This window comes from Asparagus officinalis, chromosome 5, assembly GCF_001876935.1.
Source record: "Asparagus officinalis chromosome 5, Aspof.V1, whole genome shotgun sequence".
NCBI classification, from domain to species: domain Eukaryota; kingdom Viridiplantae; phylum Streptophyta; class Magnoliopsida; order Asparagales; family Asparagaceae; genus Asparagus; species Asparagus officinalis.
In genome coordinates this window covers 46,339,795-46,361,008 of record NC_033798.1, presented here as the reverse complement: position 1 = coordinate 46,361,008, position 21,214 = coordinate 46,339,795, and the positions used below count along the sequence as shown (strand labels likewise).

The window sequence follows — 21,214 nt, the reverse complement described above, 5'->3', positions numbered from 1 at the left end:
AGCTAATAATTGTTTTTATATTTGAATTGCAGTTATGACTTAAATCTCGAACGCCTTCTCTCAAAAAAACTCATTGTTAAATGAAGAAATGAACCATTGGAAAATCAATTCCAATTATCCAACACCAAGCTATATGAAAGATTAAGCTCAGAAATTAAGAAGCCAAAAAAAAAAAAACCCAAAAAGCAGAGCCAACAACAAAGAGATCTGCGGACAGCAATGGAGAAGAGCAGGATGATGCTGCATGTGGGGGATGTGCGGGTATCGTGACCGGTATCGATGCCAGGATCGATACGCGGCGGTTGTACGTTTAATGGATGAAAATTTAGTTTTGGATAAGATTTTCAATCCAAGGCTCTCTCACTGATGTTACTAAAATATGGGGTAGAGTGGGGTAGAGTGTGAAAATTTTGTAAACTCTTTTTGAGAGGAGGCTACTCTATTGAGAAAGCCTTCCAAATTGAACTTAGTTTCAATAATAAAATAATTTTTTCCTTAAATTTTCTTCTCCTCTTGTAATGATGAGGATGGAGATGCAGACAATTGAAGGTTGCTTCTTTTCTCTTTATTCTTTTGAATTCTTTATTATTGCTATAGTTAGATTTAAATTCATGCTTGTATATAGATTACCTTTCTGTCTTGTTTATTTCTTTTTGACTTTAATTTGTAGAGTAGATTTATTTTGTTTACATTTAATTGTCTGGCAATTATTTTGTAGTTTTAATTTATTTTCTTTGTCTTGATTTATTTTGTTGCATAGTTTAAATTTGCTTCTTTTTAAATTTGTAATTAGTCTTCTTTCTTGTTTTATTCTTAAGAATGTGAATTTAACTTATAAGAATTTAGAATTTTATGAAATACGTCTAATTTCTTGTATATTGTATGAATTATCGCTGTACTTAAAAGTTCATGTTTAGGATGAATCAACTAGAGACGAATCGGTAGAACAAAATTTGATACTATTATTTCCTTAAATGTTTGATAGGATTATCTTATGATTCTAGATTATTATTATGTGATTGTTCATGTCATGAATAGTATTTAACTAGAGATAACGTTGATAGGTTACACTTCTTAATGTATGATAATGAAAATTGTCTATGCTTAATAAATCTAAGTTGAATATGATAAAAAGAAAATAGTTTATATTTTGTAATAAAATTGGTTAGTTGGATTATATTCATAGATTTCTTTACTCTTTGAATCCTCATCTTAATTCTTAAATTTTTCTTTTATTTTGGTTTATTTCTGATTTTTATTATTCATATTTGCTTATGATTTCATTTATTCATTAGATTTTCTTCTCTCCTCTAAAATCATTTTATCTTTTGCTATATTCACAATAACACTCATCACATTCATACTTATTATTTACGCTAATGTCATGCACAACAAATATAAAACGGAGTTTAATAATCTCTTAAAATCAACCTTCTCGTGGGATCGATATCTTATACTATACTTGAAAATTGTGCACTTGTAATTTTAAGTACATAATTATGCGGCATCAAGTTTTTGCGGGCCGTTGCCGGGAAAGGTGCTAAATAGGATTATACTTGATCTTTAACTTGTGTATTTTTTTGTGAGAACCGCTTGAGCTGAAAATCATCGAATTGAAGATAAGAATTTGAGCATTGCTTTCGGGTAGTCTTCTTTAGTTTTCAATCCACTCTTACTAGCTACAATTAAGACAATTAGGTTTAAAAAAAAAAGATTTTCTTTTGTTGACCATAATAAAATCGCATCTTTCACTTAGATATTTAACTAACAGATAATAAAAACTAACCACTTTTTCCTTCTCACTTTGATTATTTTGACGCATAATTAAAAAAAAAATATAAAGATTTCTTTTACCATAATTTTTAGTCGCTTTTAATTCTAGGGTTGCATTTCATATAGTGTAGGAATCACCAAAGGACTTGTAGGCATCTTGATTGCCACCTTAAAACATTCTTAGCAAAACCAAATCAAGATAGGTGAGGATTCATGCACCCTTTCCTAGCCCCACAATCACTAATTCGCTCACTTCACAATCCACGCTCTAAACTCATTAGCGCGTGCCCGCTAAGGATCGAGCTCATAAGGAACAAGAGAAGCCTTAGTGAACGGTTAAGTTCTTTTAGAATAGTTGTGTCTAAGGCAGGTTAGGGGTTGGCGTAAAGCGTCGCAAGGAAAGATGTATTAATTGGATCTTGATCACGCTCTAGTACGTCCTTACCCTGGCAACTATCTGGTAAAACTTTGATGTTTCACGAGGAATTTGGTTAGAGCTGTCCTAGTGGAGTAGCTAAACGCTAAGAGTGAGTTGATTGAAAGTGATTGCCTTGATTTGTTATAGTAGGATTTTTCTTTATTCTTTATTCTCATAAAAAAAAACTTAATTTTCTTCTTTGCTTTCCTGTTTAAAACAAAAAAATTCTTTGCCTTAAAAAAAAACCTAAATTTCTTTAAAAAAAAAAATTTGTTTGGTGGTATGAGGCAATTTGTGGGGTCGGGATAATTTCTCATCGGTATCCGAGTGTGAACCATCCAAGCAATGGGCAAATTGCCCGCTTCTACAGGAATGCTGTTAGAACCACCACCGAATGCAATTCCATCTATGCAGTAGCTCCCCACACGAAGTAAATGAGCAAAATTTCGAAGCGTTAAGATCCGCGATTTCATGATACGATGCTTCCCAATTCCTAGGAATGAAACAGACAGGATGCATATATTTATCTCGAATTTGAGGAAGTAATGTATTATATGATTAAAAGAGAGATTGACTGAAAGATGGCGTTAAGCTTAGATTATGCCATTTGCTCCAACAAGGAACAGAAAGTAAAATGCTGTACCAACTTACCGATAAATTACATCTCAACTTGGGCAGAATCTTGTACACAGTTTTTCTACAAGAAATTTCTTCACTATCACAAAGCGTAAAGCTAGGAACACATTAAGAATTTCCAAAGATTGTCCGGTAGAGCCATGTCTTGGAAATCTTTGACCGATTTAAAAGATATTTAATCCAATGTCCATCATCATGGTCCAGAAAAATGGCGATTGTGCAAGCATTTTAGAGGATGGACTGTATTCTTCAACACATCTTTAGAATTGATGTTCCAGGGAGATTTATGAGAAAAACGTCCGAGTTGATAAGCTTGGATCCTAGAGAGTCATGGGAATCCAATGCATGGAAAATACTGTGATGACAGTTTATCGTCGACAGCAATCTAAGTCTAAGTGTCTTTCCCTAGGAGCAACATTGCGTTGAAGGAAATGGACGATTATGCGGAGGTTAGAATCTTGAAAGTTAAGGAACGGCTCCAGCTCAAATCAATCACATTTATCTGCCGGGATTGTCATGAAAAGTTCTCGTACCACGTTTCAGAGAAGTCCACTTCAGGAAAACAATACATGCTTTAGAAAGATGACCTGCATTCAGCGCCAGAAATGAATACGACATTTCTCTCAACCTACAATCCAGGATGGAGAATTCCATCCAATTTCTTGGAACCCAGGAAATGTCCATGGAAACAAAACTTTATTCACGTCAAACCAACAATTCTCCTAGGGGAACCTGCCATCACGACCGAACCATTGCTCACCACACCCTTTCCAAACCAACATCTCATCCTCAGCAGCCTACAAAACCTGTCAAATTCTGATCAGTGACAGAACGTAAAGTGTCCCTAGAACAAGGTTAGAGCATGATCAAAAGCTCTACACAAACTACAACATGTTGACCCAATCATTCCGACCCTCAAATTTCATTTCATGCAGACTCGGCAAGTGCTCAAGCTCGAACACACAACATAGCTCGGTTTAGATAACAGACTTGGGCAAGCAGCCCCGCGGATGAGAGAAAAAGGAAAATTCAAGTCAACTGTGCAAGAAGCCCTAAAGAACTGGGATACAGTTCAACAACCGACAAGCTCAACTGAATACCAATCACCTCTGAGAAGGAAAACAATAACACATCAGGTTAAGAATGCACGGATCAAGACTCCTTCTACTATCAAGAACACTCGCTAATCCGATAATCAATCCTATTGATGACCACTACTGAACTTTGAGATTGAGACTTGTTAGGGATAGGTATACCTGTTCGCCGTTCAATAACCAAAGTAGGAAAACTCCCCCGCAGTGGTTGAGAAAATTAGAAACGTTAAACCGCGTCAAGATCAACAATCCTCTTCTACGATGCAATTTGACAAATCTCTTATGCAAATTCTGAAGACTTAATGCTAAGAAAAGACACACCGTCCCGCAAAGAAAGTCTTTAGCGCCATCTCAGTGAAATCTTTTCGAACCAATGCCGTTAAAATAAAGGATCCCTGTTGTCCACATTCCTGCGCATAGGTACACCACATTGTAAGGCACTCTAGACTGGGAGCCCAGGCAACCTCCGTTCTTAATTATCATCTAACAGATATTGTAGGAGAACTTAACGACAATATCACTCTACAAGTTAGTGATAGATCCGTAAAATTCCGCAAGGAGAGGTAGGGATTGATCAAAAGTGGAGATTATTTTCCGTTGATTTATTGTCTGAAAACGCCGTTTCAATCTCAGAGAAATTACACCGCATCTATGAAGCCATCTAGCCACCTCAAATGCTTTGATAAACGGTAAACCCGTCAGATAAATATCTTTTGGAATCTGACTGTTGATCTTAATTTTCAACTTAGGAGATAGCCCTATGATGCCATCTGAATGAAACCGCATGGAAGTGATTATTTCAAGGATATCCAGTGAACAACAATGGGAGATGTGAGTCTATCAAATGCTCTATTTAAAGATTGAGGAAATTTCTGATGACTAGAACTTGAGATAAACCGGTTGGAAACATGTTTTGTCTGGCGGCATGCGAAGAACCTAATATAGACCCGATACACACTTCATCTGTAGGAACCCCTACGTGAGAGGCTCAAACCTGATACGGCCGAAAATTCTAGAGTATGCTATTAGGGAGAAAGAGCTTTACAGTTACATTCTTCTGGATTGACTACGTCAAAAAGAAGCTCTCTTAGTTTTAAGAGAAGAATAGGGAGCAATGATGACCATGGCTGATATCAAGGATAGTCAACTATTGTTCACACGAATCCATTTGAAGAGTGAGCAACATACAGAGATGCTAAACGTAGGCTTAGAGCCCAGTGATAAAGAATCCGTTAGGAGACATTCTGAATGTCTGATATGGATCATTTATCCCTTTTGATATTAGGGTGAGTCCAGTTCAGGATTGTTCAAGAAATCTGGGATCACCGGTGATCCAAATGAGGCTAAATAGCTGATTCCACTCGGATCCAAACTGATGCATACTGTATTGCTCGACAGCTCAACTTAGCCATCGAAAGATCACTTCCTTTCCTTTCTTGCCAAAGTAGACGCTTAGCAGAACACGTTTCTACGTTTATCCTGATGGATATTCATGCGTACCCCTCAACCCTATCGCTCCGAAGATAGGAAACCACCTTCACTTCCCGTATGGAACTCGTACCGACGCATCCTTTCGGCCCTGTGCAATGCACCAGGCCACATTCCAACGTTGCATGATCAGTTTTTTTTCCGCATGAGTGAGTCGATTATCTCAATTTCATGGAAGACTTTGCCATTTGTACACATTTCCGAATGTTGACATCATCTTAAACGGTCCTAGAGGAAGAAAATAGACTTCAATTGGAGAAATTCATTTCATGGTCAATAGAAAAAAAAAAAAAAAAAGCAAAAAACGCAAGGCATTGTCTTAGGACATGTAGTTCCATATGGAATGAAGTGGACAAAGCATAAGGTAGATCTCATTTCCAATTGCCCTCCTCTCCAAAACTGTCAAAGATGTCCGATCATTGTTCTTGGTCATGGCGGTTTTAGCGACGTTTCATCAAGGATTTCGCATAGACGCTAACCTTGACAAGTCTTAGGGCAAGGAATATCGTCATATTGTCTGTCTCTCCCGTTGCCTCAAAAGCTTTTGAATATCGGAAAAGAGCTAACCAGCCAGCTCTATCATTCTAGCACCGACTGACGTACCATTCGAACTGAGTGTATGCGATTTGATCGCGATCGGAGCTGTTTAGGCAACGGGTTGATGGCAAACCCATGTGATCTACTACGCCAGTAGACTCTGAATGATGACCAGCAAAAAACCTACTCTGTTACAGATGAAAGAGTTTTAGCTGTAGTCTTGCCTTAGAAAAATTCAGGTCCACTCATCGGTCTTAACCAAAAGTTTTCACTGTGCCGCGGCACTAAAGAGCTTTTACCAAAAAGGATGCGAAAGACGCTCATTAGATGGATTCTCTTCTCAAGGTTTGACATCAATTCTTGACAAAGGAGAACCAGGAGAACGCCCGTGCAATCAATCTCCGACTGCCAACTGCAGCCAAATCAACCGTACCATATGAAGATTTTCACCGGATCAATATCCTAGAATCCATTGTTCCGGTTTTTTTTTGGTTCGCCGACATTGTGATACATAGCATGAACAGATCCCTCTCATTGGTCCAAGACAGGATAATTCCGTTCTTCCAATTAAATACTTTACTGGAGATCCATATCTTCAATACGTACTGACAGATCTTTTAGGAGGTGTGTTCCTGAAGAAACTAGGAAGTGTTTATCTTCTGTCACGAGCAGCCTGTGGGGCCACTTTGGCCGAGAAAAAAGCAGCTGAAAAGTTCTCCAGTCTGGCGCTAAATATTGGCCCACTCTCTCAGGATTTCTTCGATTTTGAACAAACCGTAGCGCTGTCAGCTTTAGGTGAAGTCAATCTAGGAGGAATATAATCTGCCTTTAACAACTACATCTATTGAACTTGATCTTGTGGGTTATCAATTCTGGACCTATTTCCAAATCCTTTGGGAAATGTCTCTACATTCTAGTTACGCGTTTGAATATATGTCGAAAAATGGGTGTAGCGGTAGCTCAAAAACTAATGAAACAAGGTCGTTGTAGTTTTGAATAGAGACATTTGTCGGTTTGGAGTACTCGGCGACTCATTTATGTGGCAAACGGTACACATTTCTGTAACCGTTCTTTCGAGGCTTGATGAGAAAATTCAATCACATAAATTATCAACCCTATCACCCCAAACCAGCAGTAGAGGACAAACAGGCAGATAAGAAATTTAGAAAAAAACAGTTAATAACAACAGAAAAGATGTCGTAAAATTGGTATGCTTCTGTGGCGTATAGAACGCTTTTAAAGGCCAATTTGGATGTCCCATACGATAGTGTTAGGAAAGCTGCACTACCGTAGACGTTGGCACATCAGAGGCATGTGGAGCAATAAAACGTTAAATTATTAACCGGAACTCGTAAGGTAAAAACAGATTGCTCCAGAAATAAATGAGTTGGAAGAAATCGGATGACATACAGAACTCATAATTTACAAAGAGAAAAAAAACTTTCATGACAAATCATTTTGCGAAAAAAATTTCTCTCCAGGACAGAAAGTTTAATGTAGCAATTCAAAATGGCATCTTTTCGGGAAATAAGATCAAGAGGACTGGTCATTTTTTGTTAAACAAGTTTGCACATGGAGCTTCGGATAGAAAATCCCTAAAAAATGAATATTCAAAATTATACGTCAATTCGTCTAAAACCATTTTTAGAATTTCTACGCTCGAGAAGAAGATGGTTGTTCTTCAGAACTCATTAGCTTGTAAAAAGTAAAAAACATAATTTCTTTGTTTAACAATAAAATATAATAATTACGATAATATTATAATTCTCATTAAAAAAAAATATATAATATATTTACATATTCTTATTTGGGTTTCACATATAAAAAAAAAATATTTCGAATAGTTTCTAAATATAATAATATAATATATATATAAATAGATATTATAGTATCAAATTATATATATATTAAATATATATATATAATAATAAATATATATTAATATTATATATATATATATAATAAAAAAGAAAAGAAAAAAACAAAAGAAAACAACAACAGAAAATTTAACATAGCCCAAAAAAAGTAAAAAATATAAATAAATTGGCCAAGTAGTGGTATATTTATTCATATAAAATAGATAATGAGGGTATAAAATTACAATAAAATATGATTATCAGTTCACATAAGGCTGCAGTCCCAGATGAAACCCGGATTGTCAAATCTACCAAGCACCAACCACCATGCTACGATATGATTCACCATCACAATCACTATCTCTCTAATGGAAATAATAAATAGGTGAAGGTACAAATAGGAAAAATAGAAATAGGCAACATTGGATATACACAGAAGAAGCATAAGAAATAACAAGAATGAGCCCAACTGAAATAGAATAGAAATATCTTTGAGTGTAAACTGGATCTCAAAAACAATGAGTCAAATAAACAAAGTCTCACAAGAGCTATCAAACTGAAAATAATTAACTACATGTGGAGTTCTGCAATAACTACAAAGTATAATAAATAACTAAATGGACAACTAAGGAGTCCCATCAACCTGTGACTCTCTGTGCGCCGGACTCGCTGTCTGAAAGAGGGGAAACAACGAGCGTCAAAGCGCTAGCGAGATCATCACTACCTCTCCCCAAGGGAAGGGGTAGGGGTATATAACAAAATAGAGTCAGTACTTACATATATTAAATCATTCATATAGCTCTCTATGAAAAACAAATAGTCAAGGAAACATACTCAAATCTCCAGCATAAAGAATAAATACATCATCTCGAATTACATCCGAGTAGCCTACTCTAATATAAGAGGATGTCAACCACTCGAATTACATCCGAGTAGCCTACTCTAATATAAGAGGATGTCAACCAAACCAAAACGAATATAACTACCGTCCATAACGGGTGTGCCAAAATCTCAAAAGAAATACCCTACTCGCGAGTAATCTATCATAGAAGTACAACTTATAACTGATCAAATATCTACGTGTGCATCATCTTGTGCTATAGTGATACTCTTGTAATGTTCTTACTCAATCGCTCTGCGGCAATAGGATTTACTATCTCCCTATTTCGGATACATATAATAACGATACTATTGTAATACTCTTACTCAATCGTTCTGCGGTAATAGGTTTTATCTTCCTATTTCCGGATACGTGAAAGATCAAATACTAGTCATGTGCATTTATAAATTTTAACTTGTGACAAAAGTGTGTTAATTTAACACAAACTAAGCATAAGTACATATATCTCGGTGTGCGTGTCCACATCTAAAGTTCACCATCATCCCAGATGTTTAACAAGTTTTAACATTTTAGTTAATCATCACAAGGTCAAGAGAAACGCTCGACAAACAAAAATCAAACTAAAACTATGCACAGAACAACATCAGACTGGCGGTCGACCGTGACGGTCGACCGCGACCGCGACGGGCTCCAGAGACTACCCAGGTCTCTCCCATGCACGCAGTCGACCGTGGCGGTCGACCGTGAGCCCAAAATCTAGTTTTTCCAGGATTTTTTGTGTGTGTCGTATTCATGTCGTGTTTTTATAATTTAAACATGGTAAAAACTTCATGAATCTTGCATACAAACATGTTACAGCAGATAGAAATATCTGGAAACAAAATCAACATACGTAACCATGATTTTATGCATTATATTTATATTCAAAACCCTAAAACATGCATAAAAGCTCAAAACGATGAATCAAACTTCTTTCTTTAGATTAACCACGTTTTAAAATCATCTTCAGAATACATCTGTAAAATTCGTTCTCAACCTTTTTAGCATGAAAAGACCTAATCTTTATACATATAATACAAACGAGTTGTCTTTTATTCATAATCTAGTCATTTAGGAACATGCTTAAATCTCTTTAAAAGCGTTTTTAAAACTAGGAGGGGGATTAGCAGAGATGATACTCACCTGAGATTGTCGAAAAATGTTTTAGAAGCAAGGTTGAAAGAAATCTCCACCCTAAAAGCCAAAAACCAAGAAAATCCCGCTCGAAAGCCTCCAATCTTCTCCAAGAAATCAAACTAGGGTTTGGGGGGTTTTGGTGGCTGTTAGGGTTCTTAAGAAAACTGAGAAAAATATAACAAACCATATAGATATCAGGGAAAATGAATATGGGTTTAGAAATCCGAAACCAATTCAAAACAGGATTCAAAAATATTCTGCAGGTTTGCGGTCTACCGCAACGGTCGATCGGATGCGGTCGACCGTGGCGGTCGACCGGACTGGGTATTTCTAGTTTTTCAATGGTTTGTCCATTGTGCATATTTCGACTCTTTTCTCTCTCATGTATGAACTCGTTCATTCTCAAAACATATGGTATTATACTCATATATCATTTAATGATATTTATTATATTAAATATCCATATATCATAATTAATCTCATATTAATATATCATTCAAAAATTATCGGGGTTTTACATTTAACCCCCCCCCCCCTTAAGAGGATTTCATCCTTGAAATTCCGCAATCGCATCACAAAGCTTAATAACTAGGAAAACTCATTAAGAAGGTGTATTTCATACATAGAAAACCTTCTGCACCCATCTCATAGTATTAGCACAATGATATTTAAAGTTAACAACTTATAATGCAAACATTCTCAGCTAAAACCCTAAATAAACAAAATTGGTACGTCGAGTGAAATAATCCAAACAAGAAAACCCTCATGTATATATCATAAATTTCAAATGATTAAGGATCAGGTGACAATATCCTCATTCTAGTGTTAAAGGTAAATATAAATATGTCTAAACAACATAGATAATGATAATTATCAAAGCATCCACATCATACCTGTCCAAACAGGTGCGGGTAGTCACGACGAACATCCTCCTCGCGCTCCCAAGAAATCCCTTCGGCTCCTTGCCGGTTCCACTGAACTTTCACTAATGGAATGACTTTATTTCTAAGCTTTTTATTCTCTCTAGCAAGTATGCACACCGGAATCTCTACGGTAGTCAAGTCATCCTGAATCTCAATCTCTGGTGAGTCAATCACTCTCTGCTGCTCATCATCTCGCAGATGCTTCTTAAGCATCGAAATATGAAAAACATCGTGTACACTCGACATTGATGCTGGCAGGTCTAACCTGTAAGAAATAGCTCCAATGCGCTCGATGATCCGGAAAGGACCAACATATCTCGGGGCAAGCTTCCCCCGTCTACCGAAACGCTAAACGCCCTTCATCGGTGATACTTTTAACATAACTAAGTCTCTGACCTGAAACTCTAAAGGTCATCTCCGCTGATCTGCATAGCTCTTTTGCCGACTCTGGGCTGCAAGAATGCGCTCTCGAATCAATTCTACCTTTTCCATGGTCTGTCTAACTAACTCCAGACTAATCAATAGACTATCCTCTGGCTCTGCCTAACATATGGGTGATCTGCAAGGTCTCCCGTACAAAGCTTCATACGGTGCCATCCCGATGTTAGTTTGATAACTGTTATTATATGCAAATTCAATCAGTGGGATGTGATCCTCCCAGCTATCCTGAAAATCCATAATGCATGCTCTCAGCATGTCCTCTAAGATCTGATTCACCCTCTCGGTCTGACCATCTGTCTGGGGGTGAAAAACACTGCTAAATGACAACTAACTGCCAAAAGTATCCTGAAAACTCCTCCAAAAATGAGATGTGAAGACTGAGCCCCGATCTGATACAACCGTCTCTGGGACTCCATGTAATCTAACAATCTCCCGAATGAAGATCCTCGCATACATATTTGCCATATAAGTCATCCTCACTGGTAAGAAATGTGCAGACTTAGTCAATCTGTCAATTATAACCCAAATAGAATCATTTTTTTTCTTTGACTTAGGCAACCCTACTATGAAATCCATGAAAATATCTGCTCACTTTCACTCGGGAATGGGTAAAGGCTGTAGGGTTCCTGTAGGTCTCTGATATTCGATCTTAATCTGCTGACGTGTAAAACACTTAGCCACATACTCTAAAATCTCTCTGCGCATACCGTTCCACCAGAAATGCCTCTTCAGATCCTTGTACATTTTTGTTGTGCCTAGATGCACTGTATATTTGCTATGATGCGCCTCATTAACAAGTTCCTTCTTTAGTTGTACATTGTCCGGCATAACAATTCTGCCCTTCATCCGAAGGCCTCCATCTATCTCTATAGTCCAATCATCCTTGGACTCTTTGGAAATCTTCCCCTTACGGGTTTGAATACAAGAATCCTCTATCTGAGCTTTGACCACTCTATCTCTCCAAGATGTCTGTACAGGTAAAGCTCCTAAAAACACACGGCTCCCGCCAATCTCTGGCCTGAAATCAAAGTGACTGAGGATATTAAGATCCTGATGAAATGAACACCTCAAAGCTGCTAGCCCATGATGACGCTTCCTGCTTAATGCATCTGCTACCACATTTGCCTTTCTCGGATGATACTGAATAGCAAATTCATAATCCTTAATAAATTCTATCCATCGACGCTGTCTCTGATTAAGTTCTTTCTGAGAAAATATGTATTTTAAACTCTGGTGATCCGTGAATAGCTCAAACTGTACTCCGTATAAGTAATGTCTCCACGCATTCAGTGCAAATACCACTACTGCTAGCTCCAAGTCATGCGTGGGGTAGTTCTTCTCATGAGTCCTCAATTGCCTCGAAACAGAAGCTACCACTCTCTGGGTCTGCATCAATACACCTCCAAGACCCAATAAGGATGCATCCGTGTAGACAAGAAAAGTCTTATCACTGCTAGGAATAACCAAAACTGGTGCTGAAGTCAATTTAGTCTTCAAAGTCTCAAATGCCTTCTGGCACTCTATGCTCCAAATAAACTATACACCCTTCTTAGTAAGGTGTGTAAACGGTGTAGCAATCATCGAGAAGTCCTGAATGAATTTTCTGTAATAGCCTGCCATGCCTAAGAAACTACGAATCTCGGTAACTGTCTTCGGTGGATCCTAATCAAGTACGGCTTCTACCTTAGCTGGATCTACTGTAATGCCCTCCCGGCTGATAATATGGTCCAAAAATCTGACATCTGATAACCAGAATTCATACTTGCTAAATTTAGCATACAACTGGTGCTCTCTCAATGTTTGCAATGCTAACCTCAAATGCTGCTCGTGCTCGGCCTCCGACCTCGAATAGATAAGAATATCGTTGATGAAAACTATCACGAACTGGTCCAAATAAGGACGAAAAACCGGATTCATCAAATCCATGAATACTACGGGTGCATTGGTCAGCCCAAATGGCATGACAAGAAACACGAAAGGCCCATATCGAGTCAAGAAAGCGGTCTTAGGAAGATCCATCTCCCGAACTCGCAACTAATGATAACCAGAACGAAGATCTATCTTCGATAAGTGCTATGCTCCCTGCAGCTAGTCGAACAAGTGATAAATCCTCGATAGTGGATCCGTGATCCAGGAAGTGACCTTGTTCAACTCACGATAATCTATACATAATTATATGCTACCGTCTTTCTTCTCCACAAAGAGGACCGGTGCTCCCATGAAAATAAATGACTCTGACAAATAAATTTCTGAGTTAACAAGATTAAGCTACCAGAAGTAATCAAGCCTGAAGAGGTTCAAGCGCAACAAGATTAAGCTACCAGAAGTAATCAAGCCTGAAGAGGCAAACAAAACCAATAAACCGAGCTACTACGTGTACCACAGGTTCCTCGACCACCATACCTCCAAATGTTATATCCTTAAGGATAAGCTTAAAGCCCTATACGATGCGGGAGTTCTAAAAAAGGAAAAGGTACAGAAGCAGGTGACCACAAATATGACCACTCTGAGTTTTGGAAAAGATCTCCCAGAGGTTCAAGCGCTGGCGGGGGTAGTTCCTATCCCTAAGGCAATGCTGAAGATCACTAACGATGATCCTTACAATCAACAAAGAAAATGTTTAGTATCCCAAACCTTATCATCGGGCCAAGTGATTTAGGTCCATCCGGACCTCCTCAGCGATGAGCAATGGAGTTGAAAGCCTTCGAGGAGGACCAAGGGTAAACATGATAACGCTGTATTCGCTATCCCAGATGAAGGCAAAACGGCAGTAGCCACCCTCACCGACTCTGATGAGGACGATGCCGCCCTAGCCAGAGGAGCCGGCGGGACCCTCCAGGCGGCTACCTGCAGAGACCCCGCCAAATCCCGACGGGCCTAGCTCGAGTAATCAGCCTTTCAGGTTCAATATACTCGCACAGTTGAAGAACATTCCAGCCAGAATCACCATGTACGAACTCATGTGTCTGTCTAGACCTACTCGGGAAGCTCTACAAAAGACATTGGCCGACTTAGAGGTTTTCGCCACGCACTTATCATCTACAAGGGAAGAAGACGTGGGAAAGAAGTGTTACAATGTTGTCAAGCCTCCGAACAGCGGGTCCCTTGCATCACATTCACCCCTAAGGACATGCTAATCAAAAGCACTTCTCACGATCGACCCTTGTACTTCACGGGGTACATCGGTTCCTCCAGAGTGAATTGAATCCAAGTTGACCCAGGATCCGCGCTGAGCATTGTCCCTTTGAAACTTATGCAATAGCTGGGGGTCCCTTAGAAGCATCTTTCTGTGACAACCTCAACCATCTTCGGGTTTAACGCCACTGGGACTAGGCCGCTTGGCAAGATTCGCCTAAAGTGCCGTATATGGGACATGAAAACGAGGTCACCTGCTACGTCATCGATGTTGAGCCTTCTTACAACATGCTGCTGGGACGACCATGGATCCACAACAACCGCATTGTCCCATCCACGTTGCACCAACAATGCCTAAAATACATGAATGACTACGATTGGGTGAAGACAGTAGTTGCCGACAAACAACCCTTCAAAGGAGTCGAGAACTACTTCATGGATTCCTTGCTTTATCAAGATTCTGACGAACCACTGATCGAGGAACTCGGGAGTGGTAATGAAGCAGATAGTAAACCCGAATATGGTGATAGCCTTATCCTGAAAGATTTCAAATCGATTGTAATCGGTCACGAAAGCCACAATGTAACCGACGTTGTCCAGGCGGATGAGATTATCTTGAATGAGAAGTTCAACTTTGCTTACTTGTCATCTTGCCTGACATCCGAGGATGACGTGCCTAACGACCCAATGTCAAGGCTCTACAGTGACCATTCTCTACACTTTCCCATATACTCGTTGTATGTCGCAAAGAGACAAACGATTGACTCTTCGCAAGCTGTATTCGTCGTACCCGTCCAAGGTGGTTATCAAAAGGATATTATCTTTGGGAGAATCAATCACCCCTTATGCACGTTGTGGGACGAGTCCTAAGTGGAGGAGTCCACGCTCCAGTTTTCGTAACACAGTCAAATAGCGAAATGCATGATGAAGGATATGGGTTACAACTTCACTCGCCAAGAAGGCTTGAACTACGGCAGAGGGCGGAAGACAGTCATCCGACCCACCTACGTACCTAAAGACAAACCCTCGAACTACTTCACCAAGACTCGAAGAGGTTTAGGTTACACTTCTTCCTCATCGGAGTTGTTTTACAATTTCGGAGAGGACTCCGACGATGCTCGCTCAGAGGATCGATCATCGACATCCTCAGCATGGTACTCAGACGTCAGCGTGGGAGACTTGTTCAACAACCTCACAGTCAACATGACTGTGACTGATCCTACCGAAATGACAAAGGATGGGCAAGTCCCGCTTTATGATAAGACATGGGACCGCCACATCAATACTCAGTGGAGTAGTCACTTCGAGCAGCGTGAACCGCCCACCGAGGATGAAATCCTCCAAGTAAACATGGGTGATGAGACCAACCCCAAGCCTATATTTGTCAGTGGTAGTCTACCTCTCTAAGAGAAGGAAGACCTCATAGCCCTCATACGAGAATATATTGATGTCTTCGTATGGAATTATGAGGACATGCCCGGCCTTGATCCGCAGATCGTCATGCATCGCCTCAACATTGGCTCGGATGCCAAACCTGTCAAACAACAACAGAAGCAGTTTCATCCGCAAATTATGGAGGCAATCAAGGCTGAAGTAAAGAAGCTGATCGAATCCAGCTTCATCAGAGAGGAATAGCATCCTGACTGGGTAGCCAATATTATTCCAGTCCTGAAGAAGAATGGTAAGATCTGCATCTGCATTGACTTTAGAAACCTCAATGCTGTTTGTCCAAAGGGCGAGTTTCTTCTCCCCATCACGGACGTCATCGATAATACGTACGGATTTGAGAGGATATCCTTTATGCATGGGTTTTCAGGGTATAATCAAATCAAGATGCACCCTAATGACGGAAAACACACTTCATTCAGAACTCCAATGGGGGTATACTGCTACATGGTCATGCCTTTCGGACTCAAAAACGCCAGTGCAACGTATCAATGTGCCATGAGCATAATTTTTTGAGACCACCTGCGAAAGACAGTCGAATGCTATGTGGATGACCTGGTCGTAAAAAGTCACAGCAAAGATGACCATCTCCAAGACCTGAGGGTGATGTTCGAACTCATGCGATCTCATCAACTCAAGATGAATCCTACGAAGTCATTCTTAGGGATGTCGAGTAGTAAATTCCTTGGATTCGTAGTCGCAACAAAGGGAATCCGAATCGACCCAGATAAGGTATGAGCTATCCAAGAGCTTCAGCCGCCCAGAATCTCAAGGAATTACGGGGTCTCTAGGGACGATTGGCTTACATCCGGAGGTTCATTTCAAATATTTCGGGCAAATGTAAACCCTTCTCCAAACTAATGAAGAAAGGTATCTCCTTCATATGGGACGAACCCTGCCAGCGGGCCTTTGAAGATATTAAAGCTTACCTCTCGAACCCACCCGTCCTGGTAGCTCCGATCTCAAGAAAGTCATTCCTCATCTACATACGAGCCATGGAGCACTCTCTGGGCACTCTCTTGGCACAAAATGATGATGTCGAACATGAACAGGGTATCTACTACCTGAGTAGAACTCTACAGGGTGCCGAGGGGCAATACCCTATGGTCGAAAAGGAGTGTTTGGCCTTGGTATTTGCCATCCAAAAGATACGACCTTACCTAGTTAGCCAAACCATCCATGTCATTTCCCGGATGAACCCCATCCGAGTCTTCATGACACAGCCCGTGGCCTTAAACTGGCGCTTGGCCAGATGGGCGCCCCTACTATCTCAGTATGACATTCACTTCATGTCGCAGAAATCAGTCAAAGGGCAGGCCATCTGCGATCTCCTGGCCAGTCATCCGCTGGGGGTGAAAACTGGCCTGTTCAAAGATTTACCAGATGAACCCCCCGAAGTCAACGTGACCTCCCTAGTGGAAGTTTGGCAGATGTTCTTCAATGGTGTGTTTCACGTCGGAACGAGCGGATATATTGTTGTAGGAGTAGGTGTGGTCCTCACTTCCCCACATAACCACGTATTACCCCGAGCCTTTTCTTTAACAGAGCTATATACCAACAACATGGCCGAGTATAATGCGCTACTCATTGGACTCGATCTGGAAAGAGAGTTAGAGATAAAGTATCTCGAGGCCTACGATGACTCTCAGCTTATCGTTAGACAGATGATAGGGGAATACGAGGTTAGAAATAACGATCTAATCCCGCTTCATAAAGCAGCTACCAAACTAGTTGAGTCATTCAAAAACTTCCGCATTGAGCATGTGCTTCATTCCAAGAACACGCACGCAGACGCCCTCGCGTCCTTAGCGGCTAACTTGGCTCAGCCGCTAGAGACGACTCAATATGTCACTGTAGCAAGCCGACGACTCTTTCGACCAGAGGATGTTTTAGAAGTAAACGCTACTCACCAGGCTCTGAATTAACTTGACCTAAAAGACTGGTGTCTCCCGATCATCGACTACATCCTATACGGTATGTTACCTGAAGATGCTGGGGAGCGAGAGTCTGTCCGCCAACGCGCCTCAAGCTTCTAGTATAACTCGACCACAAAGACGTTGTATCGTAGGTCGTATGATGGCTTGTTACTTTGATGTCTTTCAAAGACAGAAGCACAAAAAGCTCTATGTGAAGCCCATGATGGCACCTGCAAAGCTCACCAGCCCGGACCCAAGCTGTGGGATCGTCTGCGGAGGATAGGTTACTTTTGGCCCGGTATGGTTAGAGACGTAATTGCTTATGCCAAACGATGCCACACATGCCAAGTCCACGCCAATTACATGCACCGACCTCCTGAAGATCTGCATACAATAGCAACATCATGGCAGTTCGAAGCATAGGGAATGGATATAGTCGGGCCGATATCCCCACCGTCAGCAAGGGGTCACCGGTTCATCCTGGCAATCACTGACTACTTCTCCAAATAGGCCAAAGCCGTCCCCTTAAGAGAAGTCAAAACTAATGATATGATCAAGTTCATCAAACATCACATCATATACCGATATGGTGTACCTTGACGTGTTATTCATGATAACGGCACACAATTCGTTAGTCATGCGTTCACCCGGTTCTGTGACAAGTTTAGAATTCAGAACCTTTCCTCTACAGCCTATAACCCTTCGGCAAATGGTTTGGCCGAGGCCTTCAACAAAACAATCGTTAAGATCCTAACCAAGCTGACCTCTAATAGCAAGCGCAATTGGAACGAGAAGCTTCGCGAGAGCTTATGGACGTATCGCACAACGGTTCGCACGCCGACCAGCAACACGCCTTACTCATTAGTATATGGCTGCGAGGTCATGTTACCATTAGAGATTCAAATTCGATCCCTCCGTGTCGCCCTAGCAACAGGGATGACGATCGAGGGTAATCATCAACGATGTCTCACGGAACTTGAAGCGTTGGATGAAAGGCTGCTTGAAGCCGAATAGCACATTGAGTTCTACTAAGCCCGAATAGCTAAGGCCTTCGACATGAAAGTCAAGCGTCGATCCTTCAAGGAGGGAGAATTGGTCCTCGCCGTTCGACGACCGATGATTCTCATTTCCAAGAAAAAAGGCAAGCTCCAGCCCAAATGGGAAAGCCCGTTCATGATAGAGATAGTATATTTGAATGGAGCTTATCATCTCGTCAAAACCAAATGGCAATAAGATCATGATGCCTATCAACAGTAAATTCTTGAAGAAGTACTACCCTTAGTACTACCCCAAATTCCCCCAAGTGCACGAGTCTAAACTACCCCTTACTCCCTCCAATTGGTATACGAGGCTAAACCGTTCCTACCTTATATACTCCATCATGTACACAAGTATGAGCCACTGCTTACGGGAAACCCTTATAAGACGCTACATATAGTGTTCTTAGGGGTAACCAAGATCCCCATTCGGTCAAACCTTTCTACAGTTAGGACCAAAGTCAATTATCAAGTTAATCACCATCTCTGATAGTCGTTTCTCCGTCAGTCTCATTCAACTGGACGATGGATCTCTCGAACTTGTCAGGTTAACTATTTACCTCTAGCAGTTTCCTTCAAGTTTTCCCCGTTAGTCCTCTCCAATAGGATGACCCAACAAACAATCCCGTCATGTTAACTATTACCTATGGCAAAATCAACTTACCAATCCTCTCCAATAGGATGGTAAACCCACAGAGTTGCTCACATCATAACAAACAATCCTGTCATGTTAACTATTACCTCTGACAAAATCAACTTACCAATCCTCTCTAATAGGATGGTAAACCCACAGAGTTGTTCACATCACAACAAACAATCCAGTCATGTTAACTATTACCTCTGGCAACATCAACCTATCAATCCTTTCCCATGGGATGATAGACCCTCATAGTTGCTCCGATCGCAACAAGATTCTATTAGGTTAATGGTCACCTCTGGTAGCCGGCTCCATCATTCCCATGAATGACAATGCCCGAGTAGTAACCTACCATGCGACGCGTTGCTACTTCGGTCGGTTATCACACTCATACGTCCCTGAACGACCTAACCTGTTCCGAGCATTCTAATATTCTCTTAGAACAATTGATGGGTAGCAGCCCATTATGCGACGGCTCCTACAACAATCAATCGCCACACTCCCACATCCCTGAACGACTCGATTACCCTAACATCATCGTCCTCGTAAGCGACGATGTTCATTAAGGGCGGCTTACCAGGCGACTTACCAGGCGACATGCTCCAATCGACTTCCGAACAACAACTTGCCAAATGGTGAGTCATTATTGGGACCTTGATTTGGTCGCATGTACAAGCAACCGTTCTGTTTGGGTTAGATTGTTAACCTTTAACGTCTCAAACCCTCCTAAACTACAACGTGAAAGTCGGAGTAAACCTAACCCCACGTTTCGAACAGCCAAGGGTGGAGGAGGATCCTTGCAACTAAGTCAAGATAAACTCCTCGAAGGCCGGCCATACTACGGAAAACAGTGTAGCTAGCTCGACTCAAGCGACAAGCAGTAAAGGCGAGTTAAACGCAATGACTACTAAGGATCAACCAAAAGGTCCTAGGTATAGATCAACACAGAAAAGTAAAAAAAAGCAACATGCGCAAAACGGTGAATAACCATAAGTGTAAAACGCTATTACAGGTAGAATTTTAAAATGTAACAAGTAACAGCGGTACAAAAAAAAGAAAGAACGTCCTAAATAAACTTCAGCAAGCTAAAGGTGGTAATCCTAGCCTTAACGTCCACAAGCTCCATCGCGTGCCTAGCTCGGACATTCTCCTCCTGTCTCTGCTGAAGCTTGGCGAGAGCAGCCTCACCATCCTCCGCTTCCCGATGCAGACTTTGGAGGGCTTGGGACTCCTCGGTAGCAAGGCGAAGAACCCTTGCATTTTACTCCTGCCACTTCTTTAGATCCTCCTCTCCTCGAGTGGACTCGACCTCCAGGAAAGAGCAAGCGTCGTAATAGGCATCCATCTTGGCCAGCAAGGCACGGTGTTGCTTGCGTAGGCATTTAAGCTGAGCCTCCTTCTCCAGGATGCGCCTCGCTGGGATCGGCTTGTCGCTGGAATCAATGCTCTCGCCCGCATTGCTTAGCCAGTCAGACGCCCCTACGCGCTGAATCTCCTCGAGACGATCGGTTAGCCAGGGAGAAATATCGTAGCAGCTACCACCGCCTTGGCTGACAATGGTCCGCCCTGCGTAATTCCTCCTCCATCTGTCGGAGAAGGTTGAGCGTCAAGGTGAGACACGAAACGACCGACCCCGGGGTTGGGCTGATGGCAGCGGTAGACACCACATTGGTACCAGCAGCGCCGGAGGAGGAAGCGACCCCCTTGCCCTTGGAAGCGCGCTGCTTGGTCTTGGGAGCCATTGTTCGGGATAAGGAAGGCTTTGCAAAAAACTATCTTTAGACGAACCTTCGTGAGCGCGAGAACTCTACCAGGAGAGACATTATATAACTGGGATCCAACGGTTGAGATTCGCCAGCT

The 21,214-nt window shown here is 41.1% G+C and overlaps 1 pseudogene; it reads right to left on the bottom strand.

The window, feature by feature from the left end:
• Positions 1 to 21,214, bottom strand: part of LOC109841789 — a 147,455-nt pseudogene that overhangs the window by 83,607 nt on the left and 42,634 nt on the right.